The sequence below is a fragment of the Fukomys damarensis genome, unplaced genomic scaffold (genome assembly GCF_012274545.1).
Source record: "Fukomys damarensis isolate Sample0158 unplaced genomic scaffold, DMR_v1.0_HiC HiC_scaffold_15, whole genome shotgun sequence".
Taxonomy (NCBI): Eukaryota; Metazoa; Chordata; class Mammalia; order Rodentia; family Bathyergidae; genus Fukomys; species Fukomys damarensis.
In genome coordinates, this window is record NW_022900927.1 from 64543528 (window position 1) to 64551156 (window position 7629).

A 7629-nucleotide genomic window follows, 5' to 3' on the forward strand; every position below is an offset into this window, starting at 1 on the left:
GTCACAGCCTTGTTGTTTTTGTAAATCTCAAGTGTCCCCTGAAGACACCAGGACCGAGGCTTGGTCCTCAAGGCAGCGCTGTTCAGCAGTAGGGCCTAGGCTGGATCGTGAAGCGTTACCTTCACCAGTGGGTTAACCTGGGAAGCAGCTCAGAGCTACGTGGGGGCGTGGAGACCAGCTGGAGGAAGTGTTGTAGGTCACTGGGGCGTGGCTTGGGAGGCTATAACTTGTCCCTGGCACCTTCCTCTCTGGCTCTTCCCTTTTTCTCTGCTCCATGCCTGCCACGATGTGAGCAGCTTCGCCCACCTTGCCCTTCAACCAGGATTTTCTGTCTCAGAGCAGCTGACCATGGACTAAGGCCTCTGAAACCGTGAGTCAAAATAACTTTTTCTAAGTTGTGTTGTCAGGTAATTTGTCCAGGAAAGGTGATTAATACAAACCCCTAGCTGTAAATAATCCCCACCTACTAACAGTCGAATAAACTGTCAGCAGTGAAACCCTTTACCGCACTGAGAAACGAATTACCACTACACACATCATAGGTAATCTCACAAATGTAATGGCAGACAGAACAGAAAGGAAGCCCAAAAGATACGCACCGCATCGCTCCCTTTCAAGCTCAAAACTGATCTGTGGCCCAAGAACCTTGGTAAGTCTTCTGTGCGGAAGGGGTGGCTGGAGATGGACTCTAGGGTGCTGGGAATATTTTTTGACTTGAATGTTGAGTCTAAGAGTGTGTTCATGTTAGGAAAGTTCATTAAGCCATGCACACTTAGTCGTTTTCACTTGTCTGAATGTGTGTTCGGCATCAACAAGCAGCAGAATACCCCCCAGGTGATGCGGTGTGAGCCTGTGTCTCGTCCTCTCCCCTTGAGAGGGTGTTGCTCCAGACAGCAGATCACCTTCGCTCTTGTGCCGTCTCGCGGTAGAACACCCATGGTAGCCGCGCCTCGCCCCTTTGCGGGATGGAGGGAGATGATGCGTCCAGGGGGCCTGGTGCAGCGTAGGCGCTGACAAATGTCACCCTTCCATCGGTCCAGCAGAGGCTTGCTCAGCCAGTCGGGGCAGGCAACCCCGAGTTCTGAGCAAGAGCGAGGGTCGGTGAAGCCATGGTGGAAGCCCCTGCTCGCGGTGACAGGAGGGAGGAATCGGAGGGCGCCTCCTGGAACAACCGTTTACACTGACTTCAAAGCGAGGCCCGTCGTCAGTACGGCAGCTCAGCGCGTTTCACGGAGCCCCCGGCACTGGGTCCCAAAATGCTTCCATGTGGGGCGAGCGCAGGAAGGGTTTAAGAAGAAAAGAGCCCTTGATTGGGTGCTACAGAACGGGATAGTTTTCAGCTGCTTTATTTGCAGTAATGAGCCTGGTGAGCGCTCACACAGCACTGGCTGCCGGGCTGTCCCTGCCCAGCCCCTGCAGGGAGAAGAGCGTTTCAGAGACCTGTGAATAATTCTGCTGTGAAACGGATGGTCAGAAAGGCAACCGTAAAAATAGCACCTCTTTACCATCCGTATTTACTCCATATGTGTCTTGGAAACACGGATTTCTTTTCTTGACTGAAAGCTGGAGTTTTCCACCAGCCCACAGGGCCAACCTTGGGGTAAGTTAAATCACACTGAAGAGGGAGTGCTTGGAGTATGTGGGCTGGCAGCCTGGAAGTCCAGTGCGTGCTGCCTGCTGCCCAAGCCATGCTGCCACTTGAGTTCAGACTCAGGCGCAGGAGCAACTAAGATTTACTTGGGCAGATCAAATTTGGGATCAGGGTGTCACAGCAGAAAATTCCAGAACAACCTGAAATTCCCATTTTTGCCCACCAGTGTAGCAGCTCTCACACGACCCAAGGTTTCCAGCGCTTCTCAAGTCCAGGCAAAAGCCTTCATTCCGTGCGGCATAAATTTTGTCGGCTCCACTCCCAGCCATCCATTTGCTGGAAGCAGGGAAGAGTGTGAGTTAATCTGAATAGATGATGGACCCCCAAACCCCTTGTACTGGATGCTGGGGTGAAGCTGCGATCACCCTGTAATGTAACTGAGTGGTGCTGGGTGAGTTTGCCCCAAACACTGACTCCTGTGGGCACTGTACCTGAAGGACCCAGCAAACTCACAGCCCTCATGGTGCAGGAGTAGTGACAGGTCTGTGAGATGCGGGGTCGCCTGACTCTGCCGGCGTGGTTCTCAGTGTGGCCCCTGGAGTAGCAGCCTCGGCATCCCTTGAGGATTTCTGGGCCCTCCCCAAACCTGTGGAGGTGGAGCCCAGTAACCTGTGTCTCAGCAGGCCCGGCAGGTGGTTCCAGAGTTGGCAGCCGGGGGAAGAGCTTTGGGAACTGGCCACCTGCTTTGCTTCCTCCCTGCTAGGCACAGCTGCCCCTGCAGCAGCACATTGGACTGGCCAACCTCCCACGCTCAAGCAAGTCCTAGGACCCTGTTCTAGCCTAAGACCCTGTGCAGGGGGTGCTGAGGGTGCAGGACCCAGAGTTGCCCAGGATGGCTCTTCTCATGCCAACTCGGCTGTGGTTCTCCCTGGAGCTGACCGTTTGGTGTCTGACGCTGGACCCTGAACCTCTGCTCTCTCCTGCAGCCTCCTTTCCACTCCACCTGTGGGCCCTGCCTGGTGGCTTCAGCTCAGGCCCCAGCCCACTGCCCAGGTCCTCAAGGGGCTGCGCAGCGCCTCCTCTCCCAGCGAAGCAGTGTCAGCAGCAGTTGAGGTACAACATGGCCCCCCAGGACCACGGGGCATCGGTGCAGGCTTTCTCACCCCTGCCATGAGTCAGGGAGCCCTGAGGGGGGCGAAGGAGGGGAGCACTAGCCCCATGCTCTGCACAGCTGTCAGGCTTGCGCTCCTGTGTCCGAGGGCAGGCCCCGCCACAACTGCCACCCACTGCACAGGGAGCAAGGAGCCGACACCAGCCCACAGCACTGTGCTGAGTAAACCAGTCGAGTGCAGCATTCAGAAAAGTGCCTGCCCTGTGTGAACAACAAGGCTTCGCTTTCCCTCCCGAGTGTAGGCATCAGCCTGGCCCGAGTTCCACCTGGGCTTTCGCTCACCTTGGGCTGGGTCTTCCTCTGTTAGCGGCATCCTGTGTGCGGCACAGAGGATCCCAGATCTCTCAGGAAAAACTGCCCTCCATTCGGAACCATGGAAGCAGAGAGCAGGTAGGAAAGTGATCTGTGTTTTGAAGCAGTTGAGAACATTTCAGATTTGTCCCGGAGAGTCTGATGACCCCTCTGTTTCGGGATAACCAAGCGACTGCGCCTCCAGACATCCCCAGGGACTAAGGCTGCGCCCCTCCAGTGCCTGGGTGCAATGGCCGTAGAAACACCAGCTGTGTGTGGTCATTGTGTTAGCTGAGCTTTCCTAGTACCATGTACTTGTGTTTATCTGATGAGAACTAGCTCCGCACGTCTGCAGTGTTATCTCCATTTTATTCACATCTGTGCTCGACCTGCGTCACTTCTAGGTCTAGCCTGCGTTTTTCATGGTCCTCAAAGACAGGCAGGTTTTCCTCATTTAACAAATCAGCCCCAAGCTTCACACCTGCCTGCCCGCCTGCCACGTGGCAGGGATGGTTTCCTGCCTTCCCCTCCAGGGGCCCTGGGGGAGCCCCCTCCTGGGCCGGCTCCACTCGGAGAGCTTAGCGTCAGCAACTGTTGCTGGAGTTGCAGATCTCCTTCCTTGCGACTCTCGCAGGTCCCACGCGGGGCCTCAGGGTGACAGGACGTGATGATGTGAATGTGGGTGTGGGCAAGGAAGCAAGAGGCTGCGTGCTCGGCCTGCAGGGAAAGCTCCCGTCACCTTGGCAGATGCTGCAAACCTCCAGGAGGAATTCTGGAGTGGTCCCACTGGCACACCTGCTGGAGCAGGTGTCGCAGGACCTTCTGCTTTGGTGCTGTCGGTGCACACCCACGTGCCTCCACCACGTCAGTCCCTGACAGCGCCGACCCCTCCTGTGGGTCGCTGTGCTGCACTGAGTTGGCCCCTGGACCTGGCACTCTGGCCTGGGCCTGGGCCAGCTGTAGGCCATGGGCGGGGAGGCAGGAACTCAGCGAGCAGACACCAGAGCCGCCCCCTGCTGGCTCCAGTGGCCACTGGCGATTATGTCACCTGTTTCCTCCCTTGTGAAAATAGCAGTAGCACCTCCTGGCCCCACGAAGTGAATGAATTTTAGGAGCCACGTAGCACTGAATAAATAACCACTGTGACCAACTGGAAGTGGCTTCCTTAAAAAGATGTAAACCAGCCTTCTGTGATGTTTCCTCTCTTTTTAAATTGTCTGAATCAGCTTTTGTTTTTATTTTTATTTTCGCTAAACGGGGCAGCCTGTCATGCTGATGGGGCTAGGGTTTGATCGTTGGAGGGATTAACTTACATTTCAGAAACTCAAATGTGTGCCGTTGGTGACAGTGGGGACTGGGTCACAGGTGTTTGCTCCCATGCTCAGGAGAAAACAGCTTCACGTACTTGCCTGATACTAGGCTGTGAGTTCATACTTGGGGTAAGAAAATCAAGACGTGTGTAGGGGTCGCCGCACTGCCCATCTGCATCCTGCTGCCTCGGGTTTGCGGGTTTTTGTATGTAAATACGCATATTCGGCAGTGTGCCTTGAACACAGCATTTATGTTCTCCGCACAAGAATCCGATGACCTGCGTAAGAAGGAATTTGTGTGTGCAGGAATCTTTGGCTCGCTTGCAAAGGAAAAAGTCTCCCCTGGAAAAGCGCAGGCCTTACACATTTCACAGACCCCCAAGTCCACAGAGCCAGTCGGCGGCAATTAGGCAAGCACCGGAGATCAGAGGCGGGGCACACATGAAACAGGCGGCCGCAGAGATCAGCCCGCCACTTCTATCTCTGAGTTATGGGCAGCCGGGCGGCCTCCCCCTGTGTCCAATCTGCGCTGAGCTTTTCCTGCTGTGGACGGGGCCCCCGGGACCTCCACGCACCCCGTTCTCATGCCGCTTCCTGATCCCTTCTCACATGAATGAGAGGCGCCTTTGATTTTGAGTGCGCACGTCTGTTTTGTGTAACACTTAACTCATGCGTCAGAATCGTTCTGTACCCGAAGGGGTCTCGCACGGGTGATTGGAATCAGCCCTTCTGTGAAGTCCCGGTGCTCACTGCCAGTGCCCGCCCCGCCCCGCCCTTCCTCATGCTGCTCCGCTCATTTAGCCTGGGTTGCCTGGAGAGAAGGTGCTGGAGGAAGCAGCCGAGGCGGCCAAGCCTAGGAGGAGTTGGGCGCAGCCACCAAAGAAGCTCCAGGGAGATATCCTGCTGATATCCAGCAGCCTGTGAGTGACACTGACATGGACTCATCCCTCAGTTTTACAGACAGCCCTGCCTGTCTGTTTGCTTTGATTCTTTCCCGACCACTGCCCAGGGGTTTCCTCGATCTTTTTGCTGGCCTGACTTGCGGGAGTTGCTGAAATGAGAAATGTCACGTGATGGTTGAAGCCCTCAAGTTGGAAAGTCACCGATCTGTCACCACTGGGGGAGCTGCCCAGATTCTGTGGCCAAAGGCCACATTGAGGAGATCACACATTTTAGAGATTATATAGGACCTAGATGGATAAATGTTCCAATTTATGAAAGTCTCCTTCAGGAAAACTCCAAACTTCTGAGGCTAGTGGGCTAAGGACTCAGTTCTTTTCTACAGCAAGGAATCCTTCGAGGACTGTAACAGTATGTGTCACTGTGGACCAACTCTGCAGCAGCACAAATGAAGAGACTTAAGCCCCATAACCCCACCGTCACACATAACAGTTGTGCACACATGTGCATCCCTCTTCACACACAGGAAAGGCATGGTGGTCTCTGCTTCACAGTTCTTCAAGCTCTTTAAGTTTCACTCTTAGGAAAAGTAAGGAAGGTATAAAATAGTGTTTGTAAGAAAAAAAGGTGGGTAGGTGGCACAGGGTCAGAGGGTGTGAGTAAGGTGCCTGTCTCCATCCAGCCCTCGTGTCTACAGGTTCCAAATCTCCAAACATAGACCAGCCAAGGATTGAGAATAATTGGGAAGAAATGCAACTCTACTAAGTGTACACTTTTTCTCATTTTTTAAACAATGCAGCATAACAGCTATTATACAGCACTTGTATTAAGTACAATATTGTGAATTACCTAACAGTGAGCATCGGTTTCACATACATACTGCAGCATCGCCCCAAATCTGCACAGCCTCTGAGCCCTTAAGGTGTCGCCCTTTAGGCAGGAGTTGAAGGGGGCAGGCCCTGTGCTCATTCCTTCAGTCTGTAATGGAGGGGTCTTTTTTGTGCCCATGCTGTGGGCAATACAGACAGATGGGGTCCCCGCCCTCGAACGCGGACATCTGGCACTAGGGAGTCAGGGGCTCAGCAGGTGTTTGATGTGCTTCATGCCCAACTGTGATGGAGAGTGAGGAGTCACTGGGGGTGGGACTTGGAGGGTCACCTACACGGAGGAGGCCACAGTCGAGGGGTAGAGGTCCCAAGAGAAGGTATCATGGGGGTGTCACCAAGGGCAGTGCCAGCAGGGGTGAATGCTGTGTGAAGGGGAAGGGAGAAGAGGAGACAGTTCTGGAGCTGGCAGCCTTGGGGGCCTTTGTGGAGCCACATCCCAGGCAGGCGGTCAGAGTCCCCATGGTAACGAGTGCAGCAGGGCAGGGCAGGAAGAGAGGGCGGAGGAGCTGTGCAGGCTGTTCAGGAGCAAAGGAGGCTGAGGGCAGGCCAGCGGCCAAGGTTTTCACTGGACCAAAAACCCTGTTATTTTGAGTTTATTAAGTGGGAAGGATGAGCTTTCTAAGGGATTTAGAGAAGCCAGAGGAGAAAGCTGGGTGATGACTGGGGCAGGTTCTGTCTTCTGGAGAAGCTGGGGCTGTTGGAGACGGACGTCAGCCTGGCTGCGAGCAGACACCCTCTCTTTAAGATGGGGGATTTCTTGGGCATAGACTTGCACCTGAGTGACAAGAAAGGATTAGAGTGGGATGAGGACAAGGGAAGAGGGAGGAGCTTCGGTAGAGACCTTTCCTACATTTCTCTTTTGTGCACTTGTGTTAGTTCAGTTCATTTATTTTCTTTTGTATTAGTCACATTAATGCATGCTTAATGTAATAGAAAGTGTTCTACAAAATAAGAAATAGGGTCAAATGCACACATACACATAATCACTTTTTGAACTTTAATTTTCAATCAAAATCTAAAATATTTACAAAGCTAGGGAGAATACTGTAGTTGACCCCATGTATCCCTGTTGCCCAATTCCAACAACTATCATCTGGTTCCTAAGCTTGTGTCTGTAATTCATCTGATTTTCCCTGCCTAGATTATTTAGAAGCAAATCTTGGATTTGAAAGTATCATTTTACCCACAAATATTTCAGCACGTACCACTACAAGGACTGCTTCTCATAAAACTGTGACCATAGCACCATAGTTATACCAATACGGGATGAATGTTACTTATGCAACATGCTTGAGACCAAAAGTATTTCTGATTTTGAATTTTTCTCAGGTTTTAAAATATTTCCATAGACTACTGTTTGAACATCCCTAATCCAAAAATCTGAAATATGAAATTTTGTAATCTCTACTTCTACAAGAGATAACAACCTGTTAGCTTCCACATATGAGTGAGAATATGCAGCATTCATCTCTCTGTGCT